We start from the raw sequence: 13856 nt of genomic DNA, 5'->3' as shown, positions 1-13856 counted from the left end.
AGATATGAAGGGCAATATAGTTCGGGAGTTTTGGGGACACCGAATAATTTAAGTAGGAAACTGACAAAAAAGTGATAGTTTAAGGGGATTTGGGGGAATTAACTCTCATGCTTTTAACCTATCAAACTCATTCGGACCTAAAATAAATTGATTTAAAAAGTACCCTTTTTAACAACTTAAACTTTTAGATGAGACGGTCATGCAATTCACATAAACTTCCCAAAACCTCTAAGCTAGCTTATGAATTCCGAGGACATTAATATTAGTTGATTCCATTTCAGATCATTTAACACACACACACACACAGAGAAATACATAGAGCAAGCTCCAGTTCAGTGTACCATCATTCTTTTTCTTTCCCTTTTACAGTGACGTGTAATTACTATTTACTTCTTGATAACTTTTCAATAATTAAGTGATCAAATACATTTTAGACCATTTATAACACAGACACAGAAAGAAATACATAGAGCAAGCTCCAGTTCCACTGGACCATCATTTCTTTTCTTTTCCTTTGACACTGACGCCTAGTTACTTGTATTTACTTCTAGATAGCTTTTCAATTATTAAGTGATCAAATGCAAAATACACACAGATTTTTGGCTATGACGTGCCAGATATCACTGATGCCAATGGATCTTTCAGATTAAGCAGAAGAAAGTACTGACAATAAGCAAATTAAAGATTATGGTAAAGCAAAAACAGCACATAACACCATCTGAATCAATTACAACAGACTATGATCACCTCAATCCATTTTCACAAGTTTATCACCAACAAATACCCTATATTTTTATTTTTAGATTTGGCGATTACGCACTTCTAACAACAAATGCACGCAAAGCAGAACAAATATATACACACAACATACATAGAGCAAAGCCGCTATCCAAATCAATCACAGAGAATTTTGATCAACGCGATCCATTTCAAACAGATTTATCACCTCATTATACACTTAAAAGCAACACACAAAAAAAAAAAATACTCAAAATCACGGATACTGAATGAAGCGGAGAAGCAGTAGCTTCATCTCTTACAAGTACGGCATTAGCGAAAACAATGAGAAATCACAAAATGCGCGTTAAACTTACAGTGAATTTCGCCGATCCGAAAGCAATAGCTCGTACTTGTGAGGAAGAAAGTTGAAAGAATAAAATGCCGGTGAAACAAAAGAAAACCGTATTCGAGAAGCCACAAATAATATATGGATGGTAAAATGCTTGGTGATTGGGGGAAAGTGGAGAAGGACGGATGTCACGAGGGCTGTGTGTGTGTGTGTGTGTGTGTGTGTGAGAGAGAGAGAGAGAGAGAGAGAGGAAATGGACAATGGAAATGGAATCAAAACTCTGCAAATGCACCCCTTTCTGACTTCTCTCAGTCCTCAGTCCCCTTCTTTGGAGTTTTTTGCAGCACTATAGCCGCTTCCTCGACGTTTATTTCATTCTCTCTTTTTATATTGTAAGAATTAAGAAAGTTTGACGCTATTTTTAATTTATGCGGCACAATCGTTTATGTACAGAACTTAAGAAAAATAACTTTTCAAATCTATGATTTTATGACTGCAAATTATTTTATTAAGCATAAAAATTTTAAAGTTAAATTTTTTAAATATAAGAATATGATTTTTTTTAGTATAGATTAAAAATGAAAGTATGCCACATAACTTGAGTCAAATGGAGTACTTTTAACTTTTTCATATCCATTGTCTTATTTTATATGACATACTATTTTTTTTATCTTAATATGTTTTAAAAGAATGACACATTTTACTTTTGAAAACTATATAATCTTATTGTTTTTTCCTTAATAACATTCTCTCTCTCTCTCTCTCTCTCTCTCTCTCTCTCATATTCTCCCTCCGTTTTAATTTATATGAATCCATTTGACTGGGCACGGAGTTTAAGAAAAGATAGAAGACTTTTGAATCTGTGGTGTAGAATGAAGCACATATATTTTGTGTGGCTATTAATCATTGCATAAAGGTAAATTGTTTCCAAATAAGGAAAGAAGTCATTCTTTTTGGCACGGACTAAAAAGTAAATAGATTCACATAAATTGAAACAGAGGGAGTATATGTATATATATATATATATATATATATATATATATATATATATATATATATATATATATATATATATATATATAAAGTTCATTATCTTTTGTTTAAAAAAGATATGTTGGAGCTATCACTGTTATTCACAAAGAAAATATGAGACAGAAGAAGTATAATTGAGTAAATTGTTAGTAAAACTTTTATATTAAAATTGAATACTACTTAATATATCCTAATTTGTAGGCCATATTTTTCTTTTTAGTCTATTAAAAAATTTTATCATACCTTTTTATTTAAGAATATTTAATAATAAAAAAATTTAATTAAATTGATGAGATAATTTATAATATTACTTGTTTGATATTACATCGTTTAAATTTTGTTTTTATAAAACTTTGCGTTCAGTCATGGCGCAACTTAAATCGGAACAAAGTGAGCATTAAATCCTTTTTCTTATGATATTTTTTCCTTATCTCTCTCTCTCTCTCTCTCCTGTTTTTCATTTCCTGTTTACGGGTACGGATAACCGCGTATCATCATGATATTGTCGGAGCTTCAAATGCTAGATGCCTTGGCTGCCGCTACGTTTTCTCTTTTTTCCTCCTTTTTTCCCCTTTTCAAGGAAGCATAATACTAGTACCATTTTGAATTAGACTTGCTTGATTTGTTATATTAACGCTGCTCCGTACCAACAAGGGGTTGTTGCGGAGTGGTAAGTACTCTTTCATCGTTAACTAGATATTTCGGATTCGAATTCTTGGATATGGAGTCATCTTTGTTATGGAACGTTTTAACCCCCAATGTGGGATTTTCCGGCTCGAATCCGGATTTAATCGGGCTCCAATGTGGGTACCGAATACGAATACCGAGTGAAAAACCAAAAAAAATGCTACTCCATGTATTGCTAATAAGATGTTCAATTATTCCTTAAAAAAAATGGTCTATTATAAATCTTTTCTATTCGTACCATGCATAAGTTTTATTTATGTAGATTTTATGATTTTTTTATAGGTGATAAAATATAAAATACCAATGTAAATATACCAAGATAAGTTACTTCTTGATTTGATATTGCAATCTTCGCTTAAAGTCCACATATTATTATTGATCACACATTTATACATTCTTCCTTTTTGGTATTAGTCTCAAGTTGTGCAAACTATGCATATTTAACTCCATTGATTAATTCAAATTCACGTGTAGAACTTTAATATGGGAAATCGCTCCATATTAGAGATTTTTCTTTTATAGGCCTCAAACTCAAAACCTTTAACTAATAAATGATACTTTCCATTGCCAAAATCTCCGGATGGTTATATTACTTGAACTTCGATATCAGACAAAAAGACATAGACTAATCAGATCACTCGATTGCTTAACGCAATTCTAGTCTTTCTACTAGTTTAATAGGAACCTTTTAAATTCATTATTTTACAAATTAATCAATATGATCATTATTTGGTTTGACCAGTGGCGTAGCCACATTGAATAAAGAGTATTTAGTTGAATATCTTTCGTCAAAAAATTATAGTGAGTATATAAAAAATTATACTACATATACATGTCAAAAATTACTTGTCATAAAATATTAGACCTTGAAAACTCTTCACAAAATCTCTGGCTCGCCGTTGGATTTGTCCAATGTGATATGGGAGAAATTAAAAAATAGCCAGATTTACGAGTGGTCATTCAAAAATATCCACACTTTCAAAGTAATCGAAATTTAGCCACTTTTCATGTAAAGATAAATCTGAACGAAAACACTGTTCAAAATCCGGAAAATACTCCAGTATATTATACTGGAGTTCCAGCATAAGTATACTGGATGGAACTCCAGCATATTATACTGGAGTTTCAGCATAATATACTGGAGTTCCAACAAAGTATACCGGTCTAGTATAATATGCTGGAAGTTCATACATAAGTGCTCGAATCTCTAGTATATTATGCTGGAACTTTCCGCGTGTTGGAATTCCAGCATAATATGTTGGAAGTTCATACACAGGTGTACCGAACCCCAGTATATTATGCTGGATCGGTCTCTATTACAACAAAATAATAGTTATTTTTTAATGACTTGACAAAAATTGATTATTTTTCAATGACTTGACAAACATCGACTATTTTTTAAAGTACAAGTACGAAAACTAGTTGGCCATCTTATTTTTACATGTGATATATAATGGAATCTGTCAACTCATGCACTAAATTCTTTTTGAATAGTTTAGCAATTAAAAAACTGTATGGCCCAATAGATTCCTTCCTACGTGATTTTTTGCTTCACTTGTCATGTCATTTATGTACTATGAAAAATGTAGTAAACGTCAACAATTGGCTAAGTGGACCATCTTATCTTGCCCAAACATGGACGATGTAGACAAAAAATATAAGCTGAGTTGACAGTAGAAGCACCATCCTCTTTATTGTTTCCTTTTTCTTTCTTTTCTTATCCTTTTTATTTATTTTTCTTTCCCATAATGGTGGTAAATAAGCGTTCTTACCAGAGAACAATTTTGAAAGAGGAATAAATAAATAAATATTTTTCAAGTTGAAGCATAGATATCTCGCTCTCTTTAAGAAAATATTCAAGTCCACTGCGGTAGTGTTACATCCAATATTTTCGTATGTAAAATTACATCGTGAGCAAATTAATGTAGGACCAAAAGTGAGATCATCTTTGAAAATATATAAAGTAAGTTAATCATATTACCTCGGAGGTTACAAATATTGAAGATCATGAACAACAAGTACAAAGAGGGTTGGAAGGTTCAGAAACTAAAGGAATTGAAGAAAATAATTTTTCGTCGAAAGTCGACAAATTGAGAATGTTATAGCATGTACTTTTGGGGTGAGACCAAGGTGTTTAACATGATAAGGAGGTTATGTTAGTCGTATGATAGTCGTGTGTTATGTTTTGAAGTCAAGCGAGTGGTGGAACAAAAATCGATGAAAGTCATCACAAGTTACATTCATAAGTTTTACTGAAACTTTGGGTCAAATATAACTGAAATTTTCTCCCAATATACTTATAGTTATGGAGTATTCCACCCATCAAATTAAAGATCTATGAGTCTATTTTCTAACGCATTAAACCGTTTGTCAATACGATATCGGAGTAGAGAGATATGGGCATTTTTGCGAGACTGCGCAGACTGTCACCTACTTGCTTAAACGAGAATCCAAATATGGGCCAGTTCGGCTCGTCCAAAGAGGCCTTTTTAAAGGCATATCCCCTTCATATATTAGACTTATAATAGAGCAAAATAACCAGACATAATCTCAGGAAAAAAAATTCCAAAAATTGCCCACAAACCTCAATTGATTTTCTCTCCCTTTCAAGTTCTAATTGGAGGTAAAGCCTAGAGTTTGAAGAACCAAGTTAGGAGTTGAGTTATCCAATAAATAAGGTAAGTTTACTTCTCTCTTTCATCCATTTTCTTCTGTTGTATATGCATAGTAAGTCATTCTATATTTGTAAGAACTCACATGACGGTGATCGGAAGTCGTGAGTTCGAGTTATTCACTTGTAGCGGACTGTTTTATGGACTGTTTTGTGTTACTGTTGGGCTGTGTGTTTTACTACTATTTTGTGGAGTTTTGAAGGAGGGAGGGTGTGGAGAAACACCACATAAATTCAGGGTGGTGGGCTGATCGCTCGTCGTAATATTTTCGGGTTATTTGACACTACTACGGTGATCGTTTTGTGTATGAAGAGATTGGGGTGTGTTGGGCTGTTTTGTAGTATTTTGTGGTGTATATAAGGATGAAAAATAATGTATATAGGTTGCTATTGTTGCGTTCTTGTGTTGTTGGTGTTATCTTGAATTTGAAGGAAGTAAGGATTATAGGGGAGATGCTCCTCGTTTTAATACAAAATAAGCTTGTCGTTCGTTGTGCGATATTTGTACCTTACGTAACTTATGATAGTATTATTATCGTTGTTGTAGATTAAAGTGCGAAGAGGCGAGTTCAACTTGGTGATTGGAAAGATTGTGATGAGGAATGTTAAGGCTAAACCTTTCCTTCATTATGGCATGATCCTGTAACTACATATATTTGACAACGAGACATAAAAAGAAGTTCGTATTCATGAATTTATTCACATTATCCTAGTCTTAGAAGTTATAGTATTCTCCCTTATCGGGACTTTATATTCAATTGAGTATTGTCTTCTTCCAGTCAAGATAGTAGAGGGTCTATATATATATATATATACAATATTACAGTATTTTCACCACCATCGAGCTATAATCGGTGGGCAGACCCCTATTGGGCAACCTCTGATCAGATGGTAAGTTATATACCGAGCCTACTATGGCCGAGCGCCTATGAGCGAGCCCAGGATGGCCGAGATACATAGTCTAGTATGGCTGAGTGCCTATGAGCGAGCCTACTACGACCGAGCAGTTACACGTACCGAGCCTTATAAGGCTGGACATTTATTTTACTTACTATATTGAAGGAGTTGAGTCAGTATCAGCAGGTAAGTATATCTCCAAATCATCTTTGACTCCCAGTTATTATATTATCAGTTCAGTTTTAGTTATGTTATTGCCTTACATACTCGATACATTATTTTGTATTGGCGTCCTTTTTCTGGGGATGCTACATTTCATGCGTGCAGGTTTAGATAGACAGACAGGTAGACCTCCTCGGTAGGTATTTTCCGAGTTCAGCCTGATCGGTAAGCTCCACGTCCTTCGGAGTTGACAGGTCTAGGGTTTTGTGTACATTTTCTGTATGTATGTATATATGTTATGAGTAGGTCGGGATCTTATTCCGATCACAATACATCCATCAGTAGAGGCTTGTAGACATATCCTGTCAGCTAGTGCAATATGTTGGGCTTGTAGAGCTGGTATGTATAATTTGTTGGTTTTTCAGCTATAGTAGTCATGACAGCCTTGTCGTCCAAGCTTTATATTGATGTTTAGTCAGCGCTAGTTCCGTTCAGTTTTATATTTTGCTTCGCAAAGTGTCTTGCAATGTGGCCCCATGGTCAAATTATGACATTATATGTTCAGAGTCCCTTAGTCGCAAGTTGGTACGCTAGGTTAGGTGAGGCATCATGTGTCGGTCTCGCCCCCCAGGTTCGGGGCGTGACAAATTTGGTATAAGAGCAGTTCTATTCTAGGGAGTCTACAAGTTGTGTCTAGTAGGGTCTTGTTTTATAGATATGGTATGTGCCACATTATATAAACAGAGAACTACAGGGCATTTAGGAGTTGGTTACCCTTCTTTCAAATCTAAATCGTGATGTAGAACTGAGTTATAGAAAATTTGAGTTAAACTTATGTGTTCGTATTGCATACACAGATGACGGTGACTAGGAAGACTACGACTAGCCAGAGGGGAGATACATCAGTAGGTGAGGGGACCAGTAGGGTACCCCAGTAGATGGGTCTCAGTCTGAGGCCCAGGGCAAGATGCCTACTCAACCATTACCTGCTCCTCCACCACCTGAGGAGATTCTTAGGGATATCGCACATCCAGTTCCCCCTCCACTTCCATCAGATCAGGACTTGAGGAGTGCGGTGCATTTGTTGACACAGTTGGTAGCTACTGTTACACCCCGTAAGTTTAACAACTTTGATACCGTTATATATATATATTTTATATGATATTTTGAGTGGAATATTTTTGTAAAAAGTTTGAAAATTATGATTTTATATAGTTATTACTACTTTCGAATATGCTTTAAATTTTACACATATATAATATGAGAAAGTTTATGAGATTTTCTTTATTGTAAGGGTAGAAATTATTTTCTCACAAGAAAAGAAGGATATCTTTTTACCATTTTAAGAATTAAGCATACGAAAATATTTATTCTTTATATGAGATTAGGAAAAATTGAAGTTGAGAAAATATATGTATTTTTATATGGATGTTTTAATGAAATAATAGTGTATGTTATTTATTTTATATGGTACCACATGACTATAATAGTAAGTTATATAAAGTGTTAAAAGTGAGTAGTATTTTAAGTAAGTTGAGATAATTGGTTAATGGGTGAATTAACTAGTTAATTAAGAATTTATGGGCGATTAATTAAAGACTTGGGATAACGTGGCAACACCCCTTTTACCCCTTTGATGGCTCTTAAATAAGATTGGGAGGTGGCACAATTACAGGATTTATGTGACACCAAGCACATAAGAAACGTCATTTTGGTTCTCGACTCTATAGAAGCAGCCTATGGGTCTCTTTTTTTTTAGTAACAACATCCCCTTCATTTCATCCAAATATTTCCAGCTTGTACGGCTATGGCTCTCTTATTTCCTTTTCATGTTTGATTATTCAGTGGAATTGAAAAGGCGTTCAACTTCTTTTCATCAATGGAAGTTATGATTACTTATAAAAAAATAAAATAAATGAAATGCAACTTTTTTTCATCTTCATATGATTTTTCCCTACTTTGCTCTGCCATTATGTGTTTTTCACAAAAGGTATATGTTAGAGGGATTGTCAAGAGAATCGGCTCAGGTATGTTAAGGCTAATCCTTTTTTCTTTTGGCATGATCCAACTAACGAGACGTAAACATAATGCTATTCCATAAGTGGTTCTACTCTTAGCAGTTAAGGATATCTACGTTATTCATTCCTATAAAGTGATATTCAAGCATGTCTAAGTATGTTCCTAAATCCCTATTGAGGTATATGATAGAGATGTTAATGTTTTTAATATAGTGATACATGCATCTTCATGCACTTACCACCGTGCTAACGCCAGTCGGGCAATTACCACTGGTTGGGCAGTTATGTATCATTATTTACCACCGGTTGGGCAGACATGCATATTCATTTACCACCGAGCTATGACCGGTCGGGCAGTTACCACTGATCAGTTGGGCAGTCATGCATCATACGATATGGATAATAGTCTCAAAGAGAAGCATTGTATATATGTAAGTATAATAAGTATGCATATACGATGGCACTTTAGAGATTCAGGTTGATTCTTATATGTCTTAAATAAATATTTACTTATTGTTACATTTCAGTTCTGCCTTACACACTCAGTACATTATTCGTACTGACGTTCTTTTGTTGGGGATACCACATTCATGCCTGCAGGTATAGATAATCAGTTTGACGAGCCCCCATAGTAGACGAGATTGGCATTCAACAAAGGATCGGTAAGACTCCACCTCATTCGGAGTGCAGCCGAGTCTATGAGTCATCATGTTAGAGTTTTGCTATCCCATTTGATGTCAAATAATCTTAGAGGCTTTGTAGACAGAGGTTCATTTTGTACAGTATGTCAGAGGCCTTGACGGCCCATATGTATTCATGTTTTAAAAAAAATGATCCAGTGATACAGTGTTGCCCACTTATAGTTATACATTATGAGTTGTGGCCATGTTGGCCCATGATAGTTACAAAAGGAATAAGTTCAGCCAACTCGACCTATGTATGTTCTAGTTTTGGTCGAACGATTATGAGTTACAGAGTGATTCGCTCGGGCCAGTTCGGCACCGGGTGCCAGCCACGCCTCCCCAGGTTTGGGGCGTGACAGCTACCCAGCAACAAGCTAGGGCATCAGCTTCTGACGGGTCTAGGAGTTCAAGGGTCCGAGAGTTTATTGCTTTGAGCCCCCCAGAGTTCACGGGGACATATCAGAGGGAGGACCCGCAAGATTTCATAGATCAGCTTCACAGGATCTTTCGGGTTATGCATGCCACAGAGAAAGAGGCAGTTGAGCTAGCAACTTTCGACTCCGAGATATAGCCATCCTTTGGTACGAGGGATGAGAGAGGTCCAGGGCACGTGATGCACCTCCAGCTAGCTGGGAGAAGTTTTCAGATGCCTTCCTTGACCAGTACTTACCGCGGGAGATCCAATAGGCTCGGGTCGATCAGTTTCTAGACCTCAAGCAGGGAAATATGAGTGTTCGAGAGTATAGTCTCCGTTTTGACTCATTAGTCAGATATGCACCATCCATAATTGCTACTATGTGGGACAAGATCCGCAGGTTTATAGCAGCGTTAGCCCCAGAGTTGACCGAGGCATGTGCCACCGCTGCATTACATGATAGTATGGATATCTCCCGAATTCAGGCATTCGCTCAGAATATAGAAAGGGGTAGGCGTCGGCAGCAGGGTACAAAGAGGACTGAGCAAGGGCAGCGTAAGAGGATGAGATTTCCCAGGTCTCAGGAGCAGTCTCAGGGTAGTTATAGGCCCTAGTACTTCAGACGGCCACCTAGGCCTCCGCCACCTCAGTTTCAGGGTTACAGGGATGACCGTTATACCCAGCCAGGACCAGGTAAGAGCTCACGGGCGTCGGGTTTGCAGCGACAACGAAGTTCAAGGCATACATGGTCATTTCCGCCGCGGTGTGACATCTGTGGTAGAGGACACTTAGGCCAATGCCGAGCAGGTTCTGATGCTTGTTATACATGTGGGCGCTAGGGTCATATGATGCGAGATTGCCCAAATAAAGATTTCAGGGGTATGGCACAACCAGCGAGTTCAGCAACAGGATCATCTATGTCTGTGCATCCTTCAGGGCGCGAGTCTCAGTCTTCGGCTGGTAGAGGTTCCAGTTCAGGTGGTAATCAGAACCGTATCTATGCTTTAGCGAGTCGACAGGACTAGGAGTCTTCACCAGACGTTGTGACAAGTATATTGACCATCTGCTCCCACGATGCTTATACCTTGATAGACCCAGGATCTACATTATCATATATTACCCCATTTGTCGCGGGTAAGTTTGGTATAGTGCCTGAAATACTAAGTGATCCTTTTGCGGTATCTACACCGGTCGGAGAATCGATTATTGCTAGACGGGTTTACCGAGGTTGTACAGTAACAGTTTGTAGTCGCCAGACCTCATCCGACCTAGTTGAGCTAGAGATGATGGATTTTGATGCTATTATAGGCATGGACTAGTTGGCATCTTGCTATGCCACAGTTGATTGCCGAACAAAGGCAACCAAATTTCATTTTTCGGATGAGCTAGTCCTTGAATGGGTAGGTAATACAGCGACACCCAGAGTTAGGTTTATTTCCTATCTAAAGGCGAGGAAAATGATTGCAAAAGGGTGCATTTATCATATTGTGCGAGTTAGAGATACAGATGTTGAGATACCCACACTTCAGTCTATTCCCGTAGTCAAAGAGTATGCAGATGTGTTTCCAGATGAGCTTCTAGGTATTCCTCTAGAGCGAGATATTGATTTTAGCATCGATTTGCTTCCAGGAACTCAACCAATATCCATCCTTCCGTATAGAATGGCACCTGCCAAATTGAAGGAGTTGAAAGAGCAATTAAAAGATTTGCTGGAGAAAGGTTTCATCAGGCCCAGTACCTCACCTTGGGGTGCACCGGTACTATTTGTGCGGAAGAAAGACGGCTCGCTGAGGATGTGTATCGATTATAGGCAGCTAAACAAGGTAACCATTAAGAATAAGTATCCACTTCCAAGGATCGATACTTGTTTAATCAGTTGCAGGGGGCTAGATTGTTTTCAAAGATAGATTTGAGGTCGGGATACCACCAGGTCAGAGTTCAGGAGAAAGATATTCTGAAGACAGCCTTCAGGACCCGATATGGCCACTTCGAGTTCCTTGTCATGTCTTTTGGGTTGACGAATGCACCCGCCGTATTTATGGACTTGATGAATATCCTATTCCGGCCATTTTTAGATCTGTTCATGATAGTATTTATTGATGATATTCTGGTTTATTCAAGTTCAGAGGGTGAGAATACGGACCACCTGCGTGCGGTACTCCAAACCCTCTATGATCGTAAGTTGTATGCTAAGTTTTCTAAATGTGAGTTCTGGTTGAAGTCTGTAGCATTCTTGGGGCATATTATATCCGATGAAGGTATTAAGGTAGACACTCAGAAGATTGAGGCCGTGAAATCTTGGTCTAGACCTACCACTCCGAAAGAGGTTCGTAGCTTTCTAGGCTTAGCAGGATACTACTGGAGGTTCATAGAGGGTTTTTCTTCCCTTTTGGCACCATTGACGAAATTGACGCAGAAATCAACTACATTTCAGTGGACGGAGGCTTGTGAACGGAGTTTCCAAGAGCTTAAGAACATGTTGACCTCAGCGCCAGTTCTAACACTTCTAGAGGGTTATGTCGTGTATTGTGATGCCTCAGGTGTCGGGTTAGGATATGCCTTGATGCAACATGGGAAGGTAATTGTGTATGCTTCAAGGCAGTTAAGGAAGCACGAGAAAAATTATCCAACTCACGACCTCGAGTTAGTTGCGGTTGTCCATGCACTTAAGATATGGCGATATTATTTATATGGTGTTCATGTTGATGTATTTACAGATCATAAAAGCCTGCAATATATCTTCAAGCAAAAAGAGTTGAATTTGCGACAGAGGCGATGGCTTGAGTTATTGAAAGATTACAATGTTAACATTCTCTACCATCCAGGAAAAGCTAATGTTGTAGCAGATGCGTTAAGTCGCCGATCTATGGGTAGCTTAGCACATGTAGAGGCCGAGAAAAAACAATTACCTAGAGAGATTCATCATTTGGCTTGTTTGGGGGTTCGGTTAGTAGATTCCGACGATGGTGGAGTTGTACTCCAAAACACTGCAAAATCATCTCTCATAGCTGAAGTCAAGGAAAGGAAGTACGAGGACCCAGAGTTGGTCGAGTTGAGAGAGCGAGTTCTGCAGCAGAAGAAGTCGTTGTTAGAGCTCAAGGGAGATGAGGTTCTCATATACAGGGGTCGTCTGTGTGTTCCAGATGTAGCAGGGCTACGAGACATGATTATGTCAGAGGCACATTATTCGTGGTACTCCATTCATCCTGGGTCGACGAAGATGTATCATGACATTAAGGATGTGTGCTGGTGGAGCGATATGAAGAAGAACATCGCTGAGTTTGTCACCCAGTGTGCTAGTTGCCAGCAGGTGAAGGTAGAGCATCAGAAGCCCGGAGGGCTAATGCAGACTATAGAGATCCCGACATGAAAATGGGAGGCGATAAACATGGACTTTGTCACGGGTTTACCTCGTTCTCATCGTAAGTTTGATTCTATATGGGTGATAGTCGATAGGCTCACAAAATCAGCTCATTTTCTACCGGTCAGATCTACATATACATCAAAAGATTATGCAAAGTTATATATTAAGAAGATAGTGCGGATACACGGAGTACCGGTATCCATTATATCTGACTGTGGGTCCCAGTTTACAACACATTTTTGGAGGTCATTTCAGAGAGGTCTAGGGACTCGGGTGAATCTCAGCACAACTTTTCATCCACAGACTAATGGACAAGCCGAGCGCATAATTCAGACGCTCGAGGATATGTTACGAGCATGTGTGTTGGATTTTAAAAGAAGTTGGGATGAACATCTACCTCTTGTCGAGTTTGCATATAATAACAGTTACCACTCCAGTATCCAGATGGCTCCTTACGAGGCTTTGTATGGGCATAAGTGCAGATCTCCTATAGGGTGGTTTGATGTTGGAGAATCTGGGTTACATAGGCCAGACCTAGTTCAGCAGGCCGTAGAGAAAGTAAAGCTTATCCGGGAGCGACTGTTGATAGCTCAGAGTCATCAGAAGTCATATTCTGATATGCGACGACGAGACTTAGAGTTCGAGGTTAATGACTAGGTATTCTTAAAGGTATCCCCTATGAAGGGCGTGATAAGGTTTGGCAAGAAAGGAAAGCTTAGCCCACGGTATATGGGGCCTTATAGGATCATTCGGAGAGTGGGCCAAGTAGCTTATGAGTTAGAATTACCCTCAGAACTGGAGTCAGTCCATCCGGTTTTTCACGTATCTATGCTACGAAAGTGCATTGGTGATCCTACC

At 38.1% G+C, this 13856-nt stretch overlaps 1 protein-coding gene across 9 annotated transcripts in view; it reads right to left on the bottom strand.

The window, feature by feature from the left end:
- The window catches only part of LOC104095942 (OVARIAN TUMOR DOMAIN-containing deubiquitinating enzyme 12-like), a 31186-nt gene extending 29740 nt beyond the window's left edge, over positions 1-1446 (bottom strand). For 5 of the 9 annotated variants that reach the window (XM_009602219.4, XM_009602202.4, XM_009602195.4 and 2 more), the window contains exon 1: positions 1095-1445. The gene's annotated coding sequence lies outside the window, so the exon portion shown is untranslated. Of the gene's footprint in view, positions 1-1094 lie in introns of all 9 variants that reach the window. The other 4 variants (XM_070187984.1, XM_070187987.1, XM_070187986.1 and 1 more) reach the window with 1 other exon arrangement.
- Positions 1447-13856: the final 12410 nt, after the last annotated feature.

This window comes from Nicotiana tomentosiformis, chromosome 11 (genome assembly GCF_000390325.3).
Source record: "Nicotiana tomentosiformis chromosome 11, ASM39032v3, whole genome shotgun sequence".
NCBI classification, from domain to species: domain Eukaryota; kingdom Viridiplantae; phylum Streptophyta; class Magnoliopsida; order Solanales; family Solanaceae; genus Nicotiana; species Nicotiana tomentosiformis.
This window is presented reverse-complemented; position numbering and strand designations above follow the sequence as displayed.